This window comes from Ananas comosus, linkage group 3, assembly GCF_001540865.1.
Source record: "Ananas comosus cultivar F153 linkage group 3, ASM154086v1, whole genome shotgun sequence".
Taxonomy (NCBI): domain Eukaryota; kingdom Viridiplantae; phylum Streptophyta; class Magnoliopsida; order Poales; family Bromeliaceae; genus Ananas; species Ananas comosus.
In genome coordinates this window covers 11204861-11227222 of record NC_033623.1, presented here as the reverse complement: position 1 = coordinate 11227222, position 22362 = coordinate 11204861, and the positions used below count along the sequence as shown (strand labels likewise).

Genomic DNA, 22362 nt, shown 5'->3' with positions numbered 1-22362 from the left:
CACACAATACGAGAGAGGGTGTGTGTTAAGCATAATAAATGGGTAAACTTTAAATATCACCCCTCTAGTTTAGTATTTTTTTCATTTTAGTACTTTATAGTTTAAAATTTATCAATTTAATATCTTCTGATTTCATTTTTTTTTTCTTTTTGTCAGCCCATTTGTTAATTTTTTATTAAAATTATATACAAAAAATTTTATATTCTCATCTATAGTTTATCGAATAGTCACTTAACTATCCTTTAATTTAACTTTGTCACTAATTTAACAAAAAAAATAGTGGATGGAATAATAAAAAAAAATAATCATAAGATACGAAAGTTATACACTTTAAACTATAAGACACTAAAGCAAAAAAGTGCGAAACCATATGGGTGGTATTTAAAATTTACCATAATAAATCGAAGATGAAAATGCATGGGTCTCCCATAACTACAGAACGCTTTCAGATCACTCCCTCAAAATTATTATAATATATCAAGTTTCTAAATTATTTAAGTTACTATCATCTATTAAGTTGGAATTTTAGTAATTTTACTAATTTCATCGGCCATTTTCTCTGGTCGGAATATTATTAAAATTTAATGAATCGATCAAAAAATAGTACTAAAGTTTTTAATCAATTTGAGTCAAATTATTCAGTTTTAAAACAAAAACGCGAATTGAGGGATCTATTTCCAAATTGGCTGTGGTTAAGTGGTCTTTGTACATTTTTATCGGAGAGTAATAAATGGGAGGAAGCAGTTGAGAATGAAACGGAATTACAATCTTAAATTGAGTGGCTACGTGTGGCTACGTGTGGCTTCGTAATAAATTCGCAACTTTTAATTTAAAAAATATATATTTCTTGTCCAATATATATATATATATATATATATATATATATATATATATATATATATATATGACTTACGTGGATTTGGATCGGGTTTAATAAACCAATAGTGTGACTAGATATATATCTTAATTAGCTATGAAGAGATCTATGTACTAATAACCCTTATCTGTGCAAAATTTAAAAAATTAGCTCAAAATTTACTTTGTAAAATTTTAATTGGTCAAACAGCTAACTAAAAATTTTAAAAATTTATGATGAGTTAAAACAACTCCAATCAATTGAAAATAGACCACAAGATCAAACTACACGGCACAGTTGGATACCATCTGTGTTGGAGATAATCCAAGCCGTTGAAAGTGAGAAGCATAAAATGACAAAAGGTTGATTGCACCGTTGGTCCCTAACATTTTTTTTTTTTAATGGTTTCTAAATTATTTTTTATTTTTGTGTGCTATTAGATTCCTATTCGTGGAACTTAGAATTCAATCATCTAAATCCATATAAATTTTGTGGAAATTAATCGTGTCAATTTCAATAAAATATTGCCTACTTTAACTACCGGCCAATCTCAGCACCGATTTGTTCATATTTTTGAAAAAATTTGATAGCACATTTGGCTCGACGTGAGTCACGTCGAATGCTCCAAAAGCAAAGCAGTTAATGTGGTGTAGGATTGATGTGAAACCGTTATAAACGTGGAGGACAATACTGAGAATGATGAGATTAGATTTGATGCGACTGACGCATATTTAGAAGAAAAAAAGTAAAAATTGAAAACCACCTTGAAAAAGAAGATAAAAAATAGGGAAAAACTTGTAGAATTTGCTAAACTATGGGCCGTTTTGAATTGGCTATCCCATCTTTCAATATTTTAATTTATTTGGTTTGAGTGAATTAATGATACTTTGATTTTAAAATTTGAATGCGTCGTTTATCTTTTCAAATTTAAATAGCATGCTTTATACAATTCTTACTATTATGAATTCATTAAACTAAATATCTAGTATAAATTTTGAAGTAAAATTATTATTGGCTAACTCAATTAAATAAATTAAAAGGTAGGAGTGCTCCTGCACTGTTTTATCACACTAGAAAAAATTTCATCCAACGGCTAAAGCATAAAGGGTACGATTGTAATTTACTGTATCAATAGATGCATACGGTATCACTAAGAAAAGCTCCTTGTACTATCACAATATAAGCAGATTCTTATGCTTTTAATTTTCATGCTATAATTTTTTAACTTGAAAAAACATTACACTTTAGTTTTTAAATTTTTTTAAAATTTATTTTTCATTATAAAAAAGCCTCTATATTCTTTCTTAATTTAATTATACTACAATAATCGAGACAACTTATAAAAAAAATAACATAATTATTTTGTACAAAGTAGATTTTTTAATGACTAGAGATTATACAATATAACATATATGAAAGTTCAGAGACTAAATATCTTGAACGGTAAGTATGAGGAACATCTTACAGTTAGCAATTCTACGGGGCTATCCATACATTTTTTTTTTGCCATTTTTCAAAAATTTCCCCATGTTGTTGTTGGAAAAATTATATCTTGTATTTAGTGTATTATATTTATCATGCACCAACTAACACTAATCATCTATCCTAATCTTATTTAATCTTTTAATTCTAAATATTTTAAAATTGTAATATTTTGTATTTGATATCTGAATCATAAGAAGATATGAATAGCTATAATTTTAGTGGTCCACGAAATATAAGATGCACCTCATGCAAGCAAATATTTAAGGCCACTCCAATATTTAAGGCTTATATTCGGTCAATTAGTTCTATAAGTTAATCTGAACCGTCCATTGTAAACAAATGAAGGATGAATAAAATAAAAAATATTAAAGCACCGCTCATTGAAAAATTAAATAATAAAATTAAAATTTTGAAAAAGTTAATCGTTGATTCAAAATAATATATAGTATCGATGAATTCTCTATATTTTTTAGTTAAAAAATAAAAATGGTAAAATGTACTGATACCTCTTGAACTACAGTATTTTTGCAAAGAGATGCTCGAACTTTCAATGTTGGTAATTACACTCTTTAAATTTTATCAAATAGTTTAATAGACTCTTCTTTAGTGACTTATTAATTACACGACTTGTTTTGATCGAATGTTATGTATATTATTTGTAAGACATTAAAGTATAAAAAATCTATTTTTTTCTCTCAATTTTAATAATTGAACCGAACTTTACGATTAAAGAATAAATTGAACCGAGCTTTAATTTTTATCGCTTTTTATATTTTAGAATACAAGAAAAAATTATTTGTGGTTTAAAACTTTGTAAAATTATATGCAACCTATACGGCCAAAATAATGTATAATTAATAACTTGAATTGAAAATATTGGTGTATTGATCTATTAGATATAGTTTAGAATATATAATCATCGAAATTAAAAACTCAGGTGTGTTTTTGTAAAAAAGCAAAAGGTTTGGGTGTTTCTATACATTTGAACGCGAAACGCGGAGATTGAGAGGAGGCGACACTGGAAGTGGACTTTTACAGGGAAACAAATTACGACCTTCCCCGCATGATGAGAGTCGAAACTCTTTACGGTGTAACTCTCGCACAGGTCGCGCATCACTGTGGAAGCGAAACGATTCGTGAGGGATCTGATCTCGTCCTTTAACGTACGTACGGATCATTACTCCGAGATATTTTTGACCGTTCATGGTCAACAGGTGTGAAACCGATGAACTGAAGGACAATATTGCCTGCACCAGGTGTACCGATAAGTCTCATACACCGTACATCTAAAATTGTAAACTTTGAATAATATGTTTTTAAAAAATCTTTCATTTTTATAAATTAGATTTTGATTTGATAATAAGCCTCGAGAGATGAGAACATACGATTTTTAGAGAAATTTTTAATTGACATATACAGTTTTGAATCTTTGTCTTTTACTTTGTTTTATATTTTCAATCTAATTATTGAATGCATGTTCCGTTTCTAACACTAAATCTAAATATATAGAATTCAATCAAATTCAAATGAAAGAAATTTAGATGAATTCATTTAAAACCAAATACTTCATTTGGATTAAATTAGAATTCAATTGGATTTTATGTCGTTTTGCCGTTTGGTTAAAATAGATAAATTATTTTAAAGTGATCATTTTTCTATTCTATCCTCAATCATACAACAAAAAGATGCTATAATTAATTTACAGAAACGTGTGTCAGGGTTATTGGTATATCATAATTTGCAATAAAAAAAATTCATCAAATACAAATTATTTCAAATACTGAAAATAAACGGGGTGAGAGTCATTAATATAATGAAAAATTCTGTCAATTTTTTTTGGAATCAGTTGAGCAATTTTAAGTGCGAATTTTGAGCAGTTAAACAAGATACTGATAAAAATTTTGAGTTGGCGGAGGAACGGTGCATAATTGTAAGAGAATGCTCCAGGTGCAGGGAATGGTTAATGGGGGTGAGGTGGGACGAAGTGGGAGCGGTGGGGAATTCTCTAGGGAGTGTGTGAGATTGCGTGCCGTACGAAATTCCGGTGCATCGCACGAGAGTAATGTTGGCGAAAAGGGTGGTGGGACGGAAAGCGTGTGCCCAAATACCTGTTCTAATGCTTGCTCTCTTATCCACTTTTTCAATAAAGAATAGTAAAAATAATAATAATTAAAGAGAGTCTAGTGAGATTAGGGATTAATTAGGGATCTAGTTATGGTTGGTTTTTGAATATTCTAATCCTTTTAAAAGTTCAAAATTGTTGCCATAATAAAAATGGAAATTATTCGCACACTAGGATTTTGTTTGGGATTGGAGAAAAAAATTATATTACGTGCGGTGAGAAAATATGATGAAAATATATTGCATACGTAATAATATAATGATTCAATTACGATATATTTTTTGAAAAAAAAAAAGTTAAATGTTTGCTCTCTTCAAGATGCAAATCATATATCTTATTCATCCTACTATATTGTCAAATGTGTTAATAGATATAGTATCATTTTAAAAAGGTAAGTAAATAAATTAGTTTTGCACCAAGAGCAGAGGCTTTGAATGAAAATGAAAATAAAAGAATTTCAGTAAAGATATTAGAAATAAGTCTACTCGCAAAGGAAAAAAACAACAGTAGTAATAACCAAAGCCTAAAAATTATATCATTAAAAAAATTGTATAATCTACGAAAAAGATGAATATCACACACTTGCATAAAGAGAACTAATCATTTTAATACAAATTCTATTCTAATTTACTCTCATGTTTAAACAATATTTCTACATAAAAACTAGTTGTATCGATTGGTTTTTAGGGACCGATGCTAATTAATGGAGCTTCATTAAATGAACAAACTTACCGCTAATGAAGCTTTAATTATAAACAAACGTAACATGTAAATTGAAAATTAATTTTAAATAACTTTGTGCATGCGTCCATTTATAAAAAAAAAAAGAAAAGAAGCAGTGCTAGATCTATTAATTAATTTTTTACTGTAATTTTTATGTTTTAATTTTGTATTGTCAAATAAAGATCAATTGAATAGAATTGCAAATAGTTTACAGTCGATTTCTATATTTTTAATATACACATTTTTATAAAAAATAAAATAAAATAAATATGACACTAAAAAGAGTCCTTACTATTTTTTTTAATAAATATTCAGAGTATGTTGACGTGGCCATTCGACGTGGCCAACTTTGGAGAAAGAGAAGAAAATGTGGAAAAATAGAAGTGACCTCCACCACTAAAACCGGGGGAAGTGTGCGTACGTTGTCCTGTAACGTACGGTCCACACGAAAACGCCAAATTCGAAGATTATTATGGACCGTTCATCAGGTACACTTACTTGTTCTCCTGTAGTTATGGCTTTCGCGTAGAAACATCAAGAACACGAAGCTCATACGATGCTTCCTTAATTTGGCTTTTCGTAATAATAATAATTACAACGCTTATTTCACGGAGAGATTTCATAATAAACATTTTAAAATATCTCCTAATTCAAAAGGAAATGGATATAATCAAATAAGTAAAAATGATCAAAATATTTCCTAATTCGAATTTTCAGTCGTTGGACGAAAGAATATGCGGTTAGAATGAAAGTAGTCCTTTTTAATTGAATGGGTTGTTGGTTGAATAATATAATCAAATAAGTGAAAATGATCAAAAGATAGATCTAACGGTAGAAAGTTTGATAGTATCAAGAGCTTAATACGTACCATCGATATAGTAGCAGGACTATATATATAAAACTCTATTTCTCAAAAAAATAAATAAAGGGCATTAGATAAATTTGGATCGACCGTCCCTAGCGCAAGTGGCAAAGGGCTTGGTGGTTGGTATTCGAGACCCAAGTTCGAATCTTAGTTGATTCACATTTTCAGCTAAGTTTATTTCTAAATAAAATAAACGAAACGGATAGCATGCTACCTTTCTCTCAAAAAAAAAAAATAAATAAATAAATTTGTCTGATGTTTGGTTTAAATAGATATTATTATCCTAAAAAATCTAAAAAATATTTAGATTTACTTATTTTTTCGAATTTCAAATTTTGAGTATCAACCATCATACTCTTAGCCAAACTACACAAGATAAATATAGTCAGTAAAAGTATTCGAATTTATAATTTTAGCTCGGGATGTCACCTAAAGGTTTTTTGATTAATATATAACTGTGAAGACCTAACTCCTTATTAAACTCAATCTCTCTGAGCATAGCAAAGCGTCACTTTTTTCCAATGTGAACCTAATCTAACCCTTCACAAACCCATCATGTGAAGGGTAGTAGTAGTCTAACCCTTCACAAATCCATCCGTGCTAAGCAAACTAATCCTTCCCGAGCTCTAGACCGTATAAATCTGCTGATGGATGAATAATTGGAAAACATAGTAGTAGTAGTAATAGAAGCAATTGCAGTAGCGTTGGTTGTAACAGTTATAGCAGTAGTGGTAGCTCTTTCTTTCGCTTGTGATTTGTTGTTTTTCTGTCTTTGTTTTTTTGTTCGTCTTTTATTTTTTTTTGTCTCGCCCTTCTCGCTCAAAAGCCCTGTCTGCTTCCATTATGTAAGTCTAATTCATTTTCTTAATGAATGAAGCAGATAGCTCGCTATTTAATTCCCAAAAAAAAAACTCAATCAAATCACACTATTTAAACTAGTCAAGAATTGTCAAACTACTGATTCTGATACTGCTTATCAGTGAATTCTGATTCAATCTGAAGCCACATCGACCAAGGATAGGAGATACCTAATAAAAGTCATCCAACCTGAAAGCTTAAAGTTATTCGATTTTGCCCTATTATTATATATTAATTATTTTTTTATATTATTCAATGTGAGATTATTTATACATAAATTCCTAATAGCGTTTGGGATCTTAAGTAAAACAAATGTCTACATGTGTAAATAATTCTGAAGGAAGTGTATACAAGGATATAATTACATGCATGTAGAGGATAAGCGTTGCTAAAAAAAAAAAAAATAATTAAACTAAATATTAGTTAGTTGGTAAATTAAAGTCAACTATTCGACGTTGAAACGTGGCAGGAGAGGGACATTTTAAATATTTTATTGTTTTAATCATTAAAGAATCGTACGCATTCCGTACTGATTTGAATGCGTGATCGATGGGAAAACACAGCTTGTTGACTCTGTATTTTGACGTTAAATTAAGTTGAGGAGTCGATAATTATATCTTCGTAATCAGTTCACGTTAGCACCTACTCCTTTGACAAAAAAATTTTAAATTAAACAAAAAAAAAGGGTTCCCTTTTGTATACATTAAAAAAAAAAAAAAACTTCAAATACCCCCTGTAGTTTTGTATTTTCTCATTTTATTACTCTGTGATTTAAAGTGTATCAAGTTAGTACCTTGTGGTTTCGCACTTTCTCACTTTAGTACCATGTGGTTTAAAGTGTATTAAGTTAGTACCCTGTGATTTCGTATTTTCTCACTTTAGTACCATGTGATTTAATATTTTACTAAATTATATACAAAAAACTTCAAATATCCTATCTAGGTTTATCGAATATTTATTTTAGTACTTTTTAGTTTTAACTTTTGTCACTGATTTAACAAAAAAAAATATCTCAAAATGAATAATAAAAAGAGAAAAATAAAACCATAGGGTACTAACTTGATATAAAAATGAAACCACGAGGATTAACTTGATACACGTTAAATCACATGGTACTAAAGTGAGAAAGTGCGAAACTATAGGATACTAACTTGATACACTTTAAACCATAGGGTACTAAAGTGAGAAAGTGCGAAACCACAGGATGGATATTTGAAGTTTTTCTAAAAAATATATTATCTGTGCACCTATCAGTAAGTATAAATCTTAAATGCGCTTAGTCAACTAAAGAGATTAGTTAAAAAAAAAAAGAGAGTAGTTTTTAGATGTGTAAAATATAAGATTTATATATATACTCTATAAATAAGTTTACGGATAGTGTTGCTCTAAAAATGGAGGTGCCTCGTATTAGTCATAAATTGCTCTATGTTGAAAATTAAAAATAAAGTAATTTTTTCACCGTTTTTTTTTAAAAATAATTTGTTGTTAGTTGCTATTTTACTTTCCATTCATTAATTTCTTCGCAGGCTTGTAACGAAATAAATTAAACGACAGAAAACAAGTACCAAATTATTCAAAAATAGTATTAACTATCAAGATCACGACCAATTGAGCATCCATCTCTATTTAAATTTGACTTGTACGCAATCCATTAAATTCTCTGATCCAATATGCGGATGACACAATTGTTCTCTCCGAGCCTAGGAAATACTTCATGCGAAACCTGCAATTTATTTGGCACATTTTCGAGTAGGCATCCGGGCTGAAAATTAATATGGACAAATCTGACATGTACTATCTTTGACCTAACCCCCAAAGAGCCAATAGACTCGCCAGCATCTTAGGTTGCAAAGTTGCGACCTTTCCGTTTCTCTATTTAGGACTACTGCTCTATAATAAACACCTTCGCAGGGAAGATTGGGCTCCAGATATAGACCGTATTTCAGCTAGAATAGAGGGGTGGAAAGCCAAACTCCTCTCTCAAGGGGGCAGACTTACGCTCATCAACTCCGTACTCACCAATTTGCCGCTTTTCTACTTCTCCATTTACAAAGCGCCGAAATGGATTTTACACCGGATCGAATCCCTCCGAAGATCCTTTTTTTGGAAAGGTTGTTCCAGCATCTCTGGAGGAGCTTGTTTTGCTAGTTGGAAGTCTATCTGTAAAAGCAAGAAAGAAGGAGGATTAGGGATCAAAGATATGGAGGCCATAAACCTGGCCTTACTATCTAAATGGTGGTGGCATTACTTTAATGAACCACATTTACTATGGCACAATTTGATCTCATCTCTCTACTATGTCAGACGAAGACCACTCTATGAGGGAAGAAGTTTTGTACCATATTCCCAGTGGTGGAAAGGTGTACTTCAATGCCGCGATACCTTCAAGTGTGGCATATCTTTCGAGCTTGGTAACGGACGAAACATTAGACTGTGGTCCGATATTTGGATTGGTGAAACTACCCTGAGCACCTTGTTCCCAGACATTTATTCACAAATCACGAACAAGGAAGCTCGAATATCACAATGCCGGAACCATAATGGCTGGAGATGGCGTTTCGTCACGAGAGGCTTCGTGCGTCCCACTCGGCTCATACTAGTAGACAATTGCAATTACTCAAAGAGACACTTCTATGTAGACACCCGTGCAAGACAAGACTCGCTCTGATGGAGATGGAACACCAATCACCTGTTTTCGGTTAAATCACAATATCGGTTCATTACTGACGGTGGATGTAGAGATCGGTGGAACCAACACATCTGGACCTTGAAGATACCGACCAAAATCAAGATTTTCATCTGGACGTTGCTTCGAAAGAGACTACTCACTATTGACAGGTTGATCACCAAAGGCATGCCCTTAGACCCGCTATGCGTGCTATGTGGGGTTTTCCCGGAAAGCTGCGACCATCTATTCTCTAATTGCATTTTTGTTTGCTTCCTCCTATTCTCTTTGGCAGACCTTGATTCATTTCCTAAAACCTCGGGACCAGCCTGCGAGCTTTGGGCCAAAGTGTCCGACAACCCTGTTGCTGCGTTAAAATCCAAAGGCCTAACTCATCTGGCGGCAACTTGGTGGGTCGTCTAGACTGATAGAAATGCCGTCATCTTTCGGGCTGCACCACCTAACGCAGTACGTTCAATTGACCGCATCAGCGGACTCCTAAATGACTGGAGTATATTGTCTTGATTTTGCTCCTCTCCAAGCATTCCCGCTCCTCCCCGTCCCTTCTTTTTCTTGCTTGTAATTTCTGTACTTTCTTCTTTCTTTGTTTTCAATTTTTATTGCCTTCGGAGGCCGTTGTTGCTTCCATTCTGTATGCTTAATTCATCCCGCTTTATGAATGAAGCAGATAGCTTTTTTTCAAAAAAAAAAAAGAAAAAAAGTCCAAAACAGTATAGAGATTCCTTAGTCGATGCTAGAAATTGGTATGCAATATTCACCAAACACAAATTTTAGCAAAGTTGATTAGATATTTTTTTTAATTGGTAGCAGGGAAGATGATTATTTTGTTTTCCTATTTAAAAGATTGGTTGATTTATTTATTTATTTATTTTGATTATATATGCCTTGTGTTCACATCACGTCAAATGGTCTCTATTTGTGTCTAAGTGGCCTTTGAGAGCACTTTAAGGCCAAACCACTTTCAAATACAACCTACATGCATTACACGATCCAAATATACTTTACTTGTTAGTTGATTTTACTAGTATTAATTTAGTGATTGGAGCCCTTAATTTTATTTTTTCGATATAGTTTTTATATGTATATGATGGTGACAATAATATGTTTTAATCTACCAAGATCACACGCTAACGTACGTACTTATACAGTGAGGCTTTAAATTAATGGGATCCACATTTTCTCAATCAATGCATGGCCTCTTTTTCTCACAGTATGTAAGCGACTTTTGAGTGACATTTCAATGGAGTGCACAACGTTATTTATCTCCAAATTGTTTGTTTCTAATGATTAGGAACAACACCAATTAAAAAGATGTGACTTGATAATGATTTGTCTTTTTTTTTCTAGGTTTTTGGACTAGGCTATGCCAAAAGTGATGTAATGATTTTTTTTTTTTTTGAGAGAAAGATAGCATGCTACTCGCTTCGTTTATTTTATTTAGTAATAAACTCAGCTGGAAATATGAATCAACTAGGATTCGAACTTGCGTCTCGGGTACCAACCACCAAACCTTTTTGCCACTTGTGCTAGGGACATTGGGTCGGTGTGATGTAATGATATTATCGTGAGTCGATAATAAATTGTTTAGAAATTCACGCAAACAATATGGCCCTTGCAAATTTTGCCTCATGAGAAGCAGTTGCTTGGTAAATTATTATAGGCACGTAAACAAGTTGAATCCAAGTTGAATCCATTTGATTATCATATAGTAATGGAGTTGGGCTTTTTCTTTTTTTATAAAGAAGAAAACGAAAAAAAGAAATTGCATCTCGAAACCTCCATTGACTCAACATAAAATAGAGAATAAGTTTAGAAATTTGTAATGAACCCAGGCCCAATAAAGGAAGCATCAATTTTCTTTTTTCAGGGCCAAATTTGGATCTGAGGGCTAATTTGTTGGATTAGTCCCAGGCCCAACTCGCACAAGCTGAGTGTGCACCGACCGTACCTAGCGCAATTGATTTATATTTGGCATTTCTCGATGTTTATAAATTGTCTAAATTATATTTGTCTCTCTGTGTCTTTGTCCATCTCTCGATTACTCTGGTTTGTATTTAAATGTTTCACATGTTACCACCCTCCACTTTGTCGTTGTTTCAAATAGGTTACAAAATTTGGTGTATTCGGGGAATTTCATTGCAAAGCTTCATTAAAATAAGTTAACATGTCTATTATATTTTTCTACATCTTAATATTTGTCTAATCCGTAACTTAAAAATCGATTAAAAAAATGGAGATTGACTACCATGGCAATATTATTCTAAAGACGAATAACTTTATCTACAAACTTGTTTTATAAAATTTTACGACTAAATTTAATTACCACTCAAAATTTTCAAATCTATTTGAAATAGTGGCAAAATGTATACTTTTTCATATAGTACTGGAGCTACCATTGAGGAATGCTTTTGTAATTTAACCTAATTATAATTTCTTCCTTTTGTTTATGAATTTAGTTCTATTCTAAAATTTACATTGGCTATTTATTATCCCTTTCATCAAAAAAATGATAAATAACTATGACTACGTCCTCCAAATTACTTTGTTATGGGCACTTAAAATAAAAAAATAATAATTTTTGGAAGCGCAGAAAATTTTACATATCTAAAGGTTGAGAGAATCCACTCTCTAGTATAATTATTTATATTGTTATTCTTATAAATTGTTGATATATTAATACAAATAATGTGAATATATTTCTATAAAATAATAGTGGCATTAATAAATAATAATTTATATATAAAAAAAATCTCTTTTTTAAAATGCGTCAAAGTGTTCCCGACCAAAACCCTAGAAATGTACAAGGAGGTACACCATGTACGCTGTACGCATGGTAATAAAGACCTTGATTCACCAACGCCTACAATGTATCACCTCCTCTAACGAGTCGCATCAACGTGGCCGTAAAGGTCACAGGTTCATCAGATCATGATCAGATCACAGCCGTACGATCTACTGGCCCTGGCCTATTGTCCGTACGATCAGCCGGCCTAGTAATACAAACAATAGGTTTTGTAACACCTAAAACTTAATTGTTCTTTTTAAGTTCATTAACATTTTATTAGATACATATTTTGATAATTAGGCCGATTTTAATACATCCTTTGACTGCTTCTTTTTTCTTCTTCTTCTTTTTTTTTTTTTTTTTTTTTTTTTTTTTTTTTTTTTTTTTTTTTTTTTTTTTTTTTTTTTTTTTTTTTTTTTTTTTTTTTTTTTGAGAGAGAGAGAGAGAGAGAGAGAGAGAGGTAGCATGCTAATTTTTCAAAATAAGAAGTTGAGATTGATTATAACTCTTGAGGTGACCTGCTATTGAGATATATGTAGTATTCACCATGATTTGTCTTATTAAACTAAAACTATTGTGGACTTTTCAAATATATACAATAATGATAGAAATTCTAATTATATCCAAACTGTGAATTTAACTTGAAAACAACGCTATGAAACTTAATTTTGTATCGCATTCAATTTTTTTAAATATAAAATATAAATTCAGAATAAAATATTTAGTTTAAATTTAAAATTTTAATTTACATCAAAAATTAAAAATTGATTTTAAGTTTGAGAGTATGATTTAGGTTTAAATTTAAAAATTGAATTTAAATTACAAAATAAAAATTTTACACTACAATACTACGTTTAAAAATCAAATTTAAATTCAATATTCTTTTTGAGTTGGATACTTAACAAACTGAGCATTATCTAATTTGGTAAACAACAATATTAAGGAATTAACAAATAGTTGCTAACGTAAGTGGTAAACTATTTGGTAGTTGGTACCTGAGGTCTCTCAAAAAATTTATTAAAAATTTATTATATACTGCTACAATACTACCTTATTGACTAATTTAAGTCGGTAACATGTTCAGCAGGTTACTTAATTAATATAAAATCCAAACATATCCTTTCACTAATTAATAGTTAGATTTCAATACCTATGATGTGTTGAAGCATACCTTTTCTTTAACTTAAGTATAAAGCTTATAAAATTTGACAGATCTGGAGTGTGAGCGATTAAATTTTTAGTAGACAAACTATTTTTGGCCTTGAAAGTCATTTTTTCTCCAGAATAAGATAAATTAATAGTTATTATTATTATTATTATTATTATTATTATTATTATTTTTTTATATACCTCTGCTGATATTGTTTTTCCTCGAGGCCCTCGCTGCCTCACCTTTGTAGCCCAATTCATCCATTCAATGAATGAAGCAGGTAGCGTGCTACCTATTCTCAAAAAAAGATAAATTATTTTTTAGGTATATGTCTTGTCTGAATATCAAAATAGGCTATCCAATAATAATTTATTCGGTATCGAGATTCTCTTGTATAATTGAAGGATAGAAATTTATTTTTTGCTATTTGAAAGATTTTGGTATCCATCGTCAAATAGAATAGTATATTTCACTTACAATATGATTTATCTTATTCTAGAAAAATAATTTGAAAGCTGAATATATTATTCAATTTTGGATAATTGGTCACACTGTTAAATTTCAATAAAAATTTTCATACTTAATTTGATATGAATGAATAACTTATTTTGACATCCGAGCAAGACCAAAGTGTGCTATCTTATCAACCCGATCATAGATTAAAAGACATTTCAATAAGCAAAAATTAAATTTCTGGACCGACTGTCCTTAGCGCAGGTAGGTAAAGAGCTTGATTATTGATATCCCAGATTCCAAATTTGAAGTATAGTTGTTTTACATTTCTATTAAGTTCATTTCTTTAAAAAAATGAATAAAACGGGCAGCTTCTTTTTTTGGAGAAAACAAAAAAAATTCTAACTCCAATCGTAATAAAAAAATTTTATTTCGAATGAGTTATTAATTATTAGATAAAATTATTTCAATATATATATAATTCTATATATATATACACACACAATATTACTAAGTCACTGAATAATTTTAAAAATTAACGACAGAAAAAGGAGTTATATATACATTGCTTGATCTATAAACTACTGCTGTCCAAAGTTTATGTTCTCAATCATACGTAAGCCTTTTGAAATATTGTAGAATATGTTCAATAAATTAAATTTGGACTTTGAAATCTCCATTATGGATTTTTCTTATGGTGTTCCAAATAAGAGATGTAAAATAGTAATATATATATCGGGTTCAGGTCACATTTGCACTAGTTATATATCGACTGACCATAGTGTAGGGGGTGGAGAGTTTGATGGTCAGTTTTCGAGGCCCCAAACTCAATCAAAACTTAGTTGCTTTAAATTTCAACTTAGTAGATTTTTTTTAAAAAATGAACGAGATGGTAAGCATGTTATTTTTCTCTCTCTCAAAAAAAGTATGACCAGTTAAATCCTTTTTACGGAATATTACTATGCTCACAAATTTTACTCAACGTATGCTCTCTTTGAGCTACAAAATGTCTGAAAATACAGTGCGATTGAAGAAAAACAATTATACTAAGCTTTTAATGCATCGAGACACCTACTTCACCATTAATTTTGGATGAACGAGTAAATTTTAAAGCAGTGTGGGGGGTAAATTAGATTGTTGAAGTACATATTCTCCGTACAACTTGTGGTTGGTGATTGAAAGGCTTTACTATATATGTATTCCACACCTATATGGTTCAACTAAGTGATGCAGTCAAATTTAGCGTTAGAGTTTCTGAAAAAGTGTTACTGATCAACTAACTGAGCCGATAATTCCGCTAAGTTCAATAATTTTTATAATTAGCGTGAAAAATCTTTAAACTACCATAACTTTTCTATCGTGTGTCCGTTTTCAGCATGCGAACTCCAATTCGAAAAACACTTTTTGAAATCTACCTATTGAATGACAAAACAGTTTTGGCTGAGTCTGGAATCCAAATTCAACTATTCAGATCTCCATTTTTGCTTTTTTATATTATTTTCAGAAAGTTTTATATATTTTTTTATTTTGAGTCTAATTATTTAGTTATTTCTGATGAGTTTAGGTATAGCGATAAATTAGAATTTATTATTTTCAATTATGTAGAATTCTGGTATCGACCCTTTATATATATGTGTGTCTTTCGATTAATATAATTAGCCTTTAGAGTTAATTAATAATATTTTTCTCTGGTCGAAGAATTGATTCTTCGTGTATCTTTCTCTTTTATATATAGTTCTTATAGTTCGTTCTTATAGTTCTTCCCTTGCAATGCAGCTTAGCACTAGGGTTGTCAATTGGGCTCACGAAATGACAAGTGCGGTCCATACAATTGGGCCTAGTGATGGTTAGTTCTCTGTAGATCTTAGCCCAATTTGACACAAACCTCAAATGAATTCGAGTCCAAGCTCGACCCAACCCTGTCCAAAGCTGTAAATTGAGACTGGGGTCCGTATATACATGGTGTAGAGAAGCTCTAACTAGGGAACCAACCTAACATATAATTTAAAACATCAACAGTGGGGTTTGTCAACGAGGTGGTCAACTACTCTGCATGGGATCGTCATGCATGCTTGGTTACAGCTAAGTTCTAAGTTGACTTTGAGGCCAGGCAATCTCTTTAATAGATCCTAAGACTTATTAATTGATGCCTCAATTTCTATTCCCGTGCACTCTTACAACTTTGGCAGAGGCCACCGCCATGTCCAACTCCTCGAAGCGCTCGCCTACTACCTCCACCATGCGGCCTCTCTTTCTCTCTCTAACTAAGCTGCTTCATGAGCCCTAATACTAGATAGGGTTCGTGCACTACGAAGGAGGAAGGAGACAAAGTAATGAGTATAACATAATGAAAATAATAATAATGTATCATAGGTACTTCGGAAGCGGATCGAATTTATTAAATTCAGTTACATCGAACCTAATCGGTACATATTTATATGTGTACTGGAATAAAAATCGCGCACATTATTTTTATATTATTGTCCTATCATATTGATTTTTTGAAAGTGTACTTAACGTGGTTCACATGATCTCCACCATGTATGCATGCGAATTAAGACTAGTTTGTAATCTGATCTCCGTCATGCGTGCTCCTGAATTTCCACCGTGCATGCGAATGAAAATGTTACAATAATGACTGAGTTATTTTCCATCAAATGGATCGATTTTTTGGGCATGAATAAGATGAGTTAAGAGAGATTGAGAGAAGGGGGGAGCTAGCTAGGTCAGGTTGGTTATATAACACCAAGCAACAAACATGAGCAGGGTGCATTAAGTGTGGCCAACTTTTTATTATTCTTTGTTGTTAATTTTCTCGGTATTCGCTCACCCATCTCCTCTTCCTCCCCCATCGTCTACACCGACAAGGTTCATCATAGCTCTGTGTCCTTACGTATCACTACTTAGCTACACACACACATATAATACATACATATATATATATATATATATATATATATATATATATATGTATATATATATATATATACACACATACATAGAGAGAGAGAGAGAGAGAGAGAGAGATGATAAGAAGTAGAGAAGTAGCTATAGAGATGGGCGCAAAGCCTAGTGCAAATAATATAGGTCGCACGGAATTAAGAGAGTAGAGAGAGAAAGAGATACACACATACATAGAGAGAGAGAGAGAGAGAGAGAGAGATGATAAGAAGTAGAGAAGTACCTATAGAGATGGGCGCAAAGCCTAGTGCAAATAATATAGGTCGCACGGAATTAAGAGAGTAGAGAGAGAGAGAGAGAGAGAAAAGAGAGAAGGAGAGAGTGAAGGGGTTTGGTATGGTGGGGGAGAGAGAGAGAGAGAGAGAGAGAGAGAGAGAGAGAGAGAGAGAGAGAGACACAAATTGAAGACAAAGTGCAGAGTTTCTCGTATCACGAGTTACTCGTGATGCCCATTCAATAGGATGATCAGACCAGACCACATCAGATCAGATCAGATCAGACCCGTTCAGATCATTTAAAGGGAATCTCTCCCACTAAAAACTATTGCCTATACTTGGTCCATCATATCAGCCGTGAACCGCACTTTTATCTCAGCCGTCGATCCCGTCTGCTTCCCTTCTGTCAACCAAATCATCGATCTCAATAAAAACATTGCATGGATATGTAATTTTAACAATCTCACTCACTCACTTACATGATAAAAATATAAGTATGGAAAACAAAAATGAATTTACGTAGTATTTGGGCTGGTTCACAAATGACGTGGTGGGCACAGTCTAAGGAATGGTTTCTCGTCCTCTTTGATTTGTGTATGGGTCTATATATCTCCCCCTGGTATGGTCTACTACGGCCGTGGCATTAACCACTTCGCCACGCAGTTGAACGAGCGACACGTGCACACCATCATCGCCCAATAACAACATCAACCATGGGGATATGATGGTCCACGAGGGAATGATGACGTGGATGTAGCTCCACATGGAGGCCCCACCTCCTCTGCGCGTCATTGAAGGGCGATGGAGTTATTGTAGTTTGCTTAAGGACCGGTCAGTGTGCTGTGGTCCTGAGAAAATTATTCATGGTCTTGGTCTATATACCACACTGCAAAAAAAAAAAAAACTCTTATATTTGTTTTATATATATATACACATATATATATATATATATACACACGCACCAGTCATATAGTAATACTATACAATTTTAATAATTGTAGTAAAAGAGATATATAAATTTAGAAGAAATGTGTAAATATGAGGATGCTTAATTAGGATGCTTATTTCATTTCAACGGACCCATCCTAAGAAGGTAGGGGATATGCTTAGGATATGCGTTTCCTTTTTCCTTTCTTTTTTAATCTCATGAAGAAAAATGTTTGTTAGGTAGGCCAAGTCCGGTTCAAGCTCACTTGTGTGAAATTATCTATGGAAATCCATTAAATATGAATCCAAAATCTTATGTTCATTTTTTTTTTTGAGAAAAAAATAACAAGCTACCCACTTCATTCATAAAGTGGTATGAACTCTCCAGTACTACTCTCTTAATTATTATTTATTTATATGAGACCATTTTTATAAATAAAGTTCTTGTAAGTCGAAGAAAAGTCGTGAGAAGGGCATTGACCATTCACAAATAGTAAATATAGTGTGAGAGTATATAATGGTACGTTTGGATTGATGAAGTTATAGTTCGGCTGTAAATCAAGTTTAATAAGAATAAAAATATTCATTTTGTCGTGTATATATATATAACATGACGCGACGCGTAGCCATGAGCGCGTTTAATCTAACGTAGGACGATATATGCATGTTATATTTGAGGGAAAGACCAATATCTTTACTCCGACCAAATTAATGCGGTGGAAACTGTAAATCTTTATCACAGTAGTACGCCATTCATGGAGGGTGGAGTGATGTAGGTAGGCAATAATCTGGGACAGTCCAAGCACGCACAGCTAAAAGAAAAGCACGGCGAAGTGTACGCGAGTGTGTGCGTGGCGTTGGTGCGTCGCAGGCTTTAGTGTAAATGGGTGGGGAAAGGGGGAGAAGCACAGTGAAAAAAGCAGGAGCACAAGTTTGGAAAGGAAGGGGTGGGAATGCTTGGGTTCCATGTGGGTTGTTGCTTGGTTTTGGCCTCTCTCTGCGTTTCAGAGAGAGAGAGAGAGAGAGAGAGAGAGAGAGAGAGAGAGAGAGAGAGAGAGATTTATGGTTGGATCCCACAATCCTAACCCTAATCCCCACCCCTCGGAATGTGTGGAGGAGAATGAGGAGCCACCCCAATCCAAACTAAAAGCTAACAAAGAAACAGATAAAGCCATTTGTTTTTAAATGCTAAGATAGTGTGAAGGTTTTAATATTTATTTTTATGGTGAGAGAAAGATAAGGGGGGGGGAATTTGAGAAGAGGACAAGGGTTGTAATGAAGAGAGAGAGAGAGAGAGAGAGAGAGAGAGAGAGAGAGTGGAGGATCTCTGTCTTCTGCTGCTGCTGCTCTTTTGTTACTGAGTGAGGAGGGGTCGTGTGCTGTCAAATCATCAAAAGTGAAAAGCTTTGTAATTTTCTCTTCTTTTTATTAGCTCCCTCTCCCTCTAAACTATTGCCTACAATTTCTCTCTCAAACTATTGCCTGCGCCTACCGACTGTTCCTAGAGCAAGCGACAAAGGACTTAATAGTTCATACCCAAAATTTAAGTTCGAATTCTAATTAATTTACATTTCTAGCTAAATTTATTTCTAAATAAAATAAACGAAGCAGATAGCGTGCTACTTATCTCTCAAAAAAAAAAAATTTATTGCCTGCGCCTAGGGCATGCTTATTTCACCAAAAAATAAAAGAATGACGGAGTTTTTTTTTTTTTTTACTGTAAATATTTAATTCTTTTACTATTTTTTTTGTAGCTCTGCTTTTTCAGAACACTGTAATTGGCTTTAATTTGCATTGGATGGAAGAAAAGTTAATCATGAAAAAGAAAGAGACAAAAATATTTTAAAAAACTAACTTTACGCTTAACTTTAATTTTGTCATCATTTTATGTGTTAGCGTGAAAATATTTGGTAAAATAAATAAGAAATAAAATAACTATAGTTCGAAAATCAGTGGTAACTTTTCTATCTTATAAAAGCAGTGGAAATTAATATTCACCTAAATTTTAGTTTAATGAACATTATTTTGACATGAAAAATTAGCTGCGGGTAAGCAAATATTACTTGTACGCCTCATACATCATGTCCATTATTGAGTGATTCATATTTAAACTTTTTAGCTTGTGATTGTAATTTAGAAGTTTACTTTTCACTCTTTAAAATGTCTTAACATTTATGATCCAGTACATTATACCTATGAAATTATTTATATTATTCTAAAAAAATGACTTGAAGACCAAGTGCGTTAATTATGTCTTTCTAAACATTTGGTTAGTCTCTATCAAATGCTATAGGCTTCTTAAATTTTAAAAAAAAGATAGAAATGCGCCGAACGAAATATTTATATGCAAACAAAACCACGAGTTCTGAAAATCTATTTCTGTACATATAAAGTAACGTATAGTCACAAATCAATAACATGCATGGAAAGAAATATTATTTGATTTATCAGAAAATCTGTGTCCAAAACTAATATAATAATTTGATAAGTAGGCCTTTTATATACTGTAAAAATATTTCATGAATTATGTACTTTTGATTAATTTTAATATTTCTGTGAAATATTCTTAGAAACATATACCACCGTTCTAAGGATATAAATCTTACATCTCTACATTCAAGGATTGTTAAATCCTTTTTTCGCATAGATTAAACAAAATATTGACAAGACAAAGAAAAAAATATGAATCACAAATATCCTAGAGCGTAAGCTTTATACCTATAGTAAATGATGTATGGATATACATCAGGTGCATGCTATAATTTATTGTTTCACATTCTCTTATTATATATTATTATTATTTTTAACAGGTTTCATTCACTTTGATCTTTGTACCTTTGGACAAAGGTATCTATCTCCTCTGTGTACAAAATACCAATATCCAAACCATCCTAAGGAGGCGGAGGCGGGGGCTTGGAGAGGCTAAAAGTAAGCTCTCTGCGATTACACCCTCGACGCTAGAGAACTACTGCGACGATCTACGCAGATATACTGCAGCTACTCTGGGCTCTACTTCTTCAAAGAGTCTAAAGAGGGGATCCGAGAAACGAGAGAAATATTAAAAAAAAAGAAAAAAAGAAAAAAAGAAAAGAATTGTAGGGGTCTAAACACTTGAACTCAAACACACACACAACCCCCCCCCCCTTTTTTCCCTCGCTCATTACTACGAAAACAACGGGTGAGAAAGGGAAAGCTAAGAGGCCCATGCACACGTCCCTTTCTTGCTCCTCTCCCCCACCTCTGCCGCCTCTGAGCCCTCCTCTCTCTCTCTCTCTCTCTCTCTCTCTCTCTCTCTCTCTCTCTCTCTCTCGGGAATATCGACCACACGCTAGTTAGCTATAGAGCTCCTGATCGATCCCAACTTGGTGATCTTTTACTGTGTGGGAGTTCATCACCGAAGGGAAACACATGGGATGAGAAACTATTGCTTGCATCAGGTGTATCCAGTGTATCCAAACATCTCATGCACCCCACTTAATTTATATTGTATTCTTTTCTTTTTTTTTTGAAAAAAAAGATAGTAAGCCGTCTGCTTCACTAATTTTTTTTTTATAAATGAACTCAGTTAGAAATATGAAATAACTAAACATCAAATTTTAGACCCAGATACCAACCATCAAGCATTTAGGCAATAATGTTATAGATGCGATCGGCCACGCCATTTTTAAAAACTACACCTAGATCAGTTGCTCGTAGATGGATCTTAACTTTCACTTAAATGGTATCAAAGCAAGTCCTAATTAAACTATCCCAGTTCGATCTACACTACAACAGAATTAGTTTATAGGGACACATGTTTGGGACACTTTTGAGTAAGTGTCCCATTTATACTAAAACTTAAAAAAACATCTACTTATGCCTAAATATAAAGCACAATCCAACCAAAAATAAAAAATTACTCTACTCAACTCACCACACCCAGTCCATTTGACCCGATTACAAACAGAAAAGAAAAAAAAAGAAAAATCAATTACCATCTTTTCTTCTCTCTTCACTCAATCCACTGAAATTCTAGACGAAGAGCCTTTCCTGTCGTCCTCCTCTGCCACCGCAGCCAACGAGATAGAGTTTCAGCGGTTACTAAATGCTTAAATAAGTGTTGGTAAATTAGCAGTACTCTTTTAGGTTATAGCGACACTCTTTAACTGTCACTATATACCTAGCGACCCCACATATAGCAACACTTTTTAAAAGTGTCGGTAATTTTAGCTAGCAGCACTTTTTTGACATGTACCTACATTTAAAAGTGTCGCTATAGACCGTTTTTGTTGTAGTG

General features: G+C 32.6%; 1 protein-coding gene across 1 annotated transcript in view; it reads left to right on the top strand.

Moving 5' to 3' along the window:
* The window catches only part of LOC109708019 (protein YABBY 4-like), an 18305-nt gene continuing 8775 nt past the window's right edge, over nt 12833–22362 (top strand). Inside the window, exon 1 of the mRNA XM_020229586.1 lies at nt 12833–12840. The gene's annotated coding sequence lies outside the window, so the exon portion shown is untranslated. The remainder of the gene's footprint in view (nt 12841–22362) is intronic.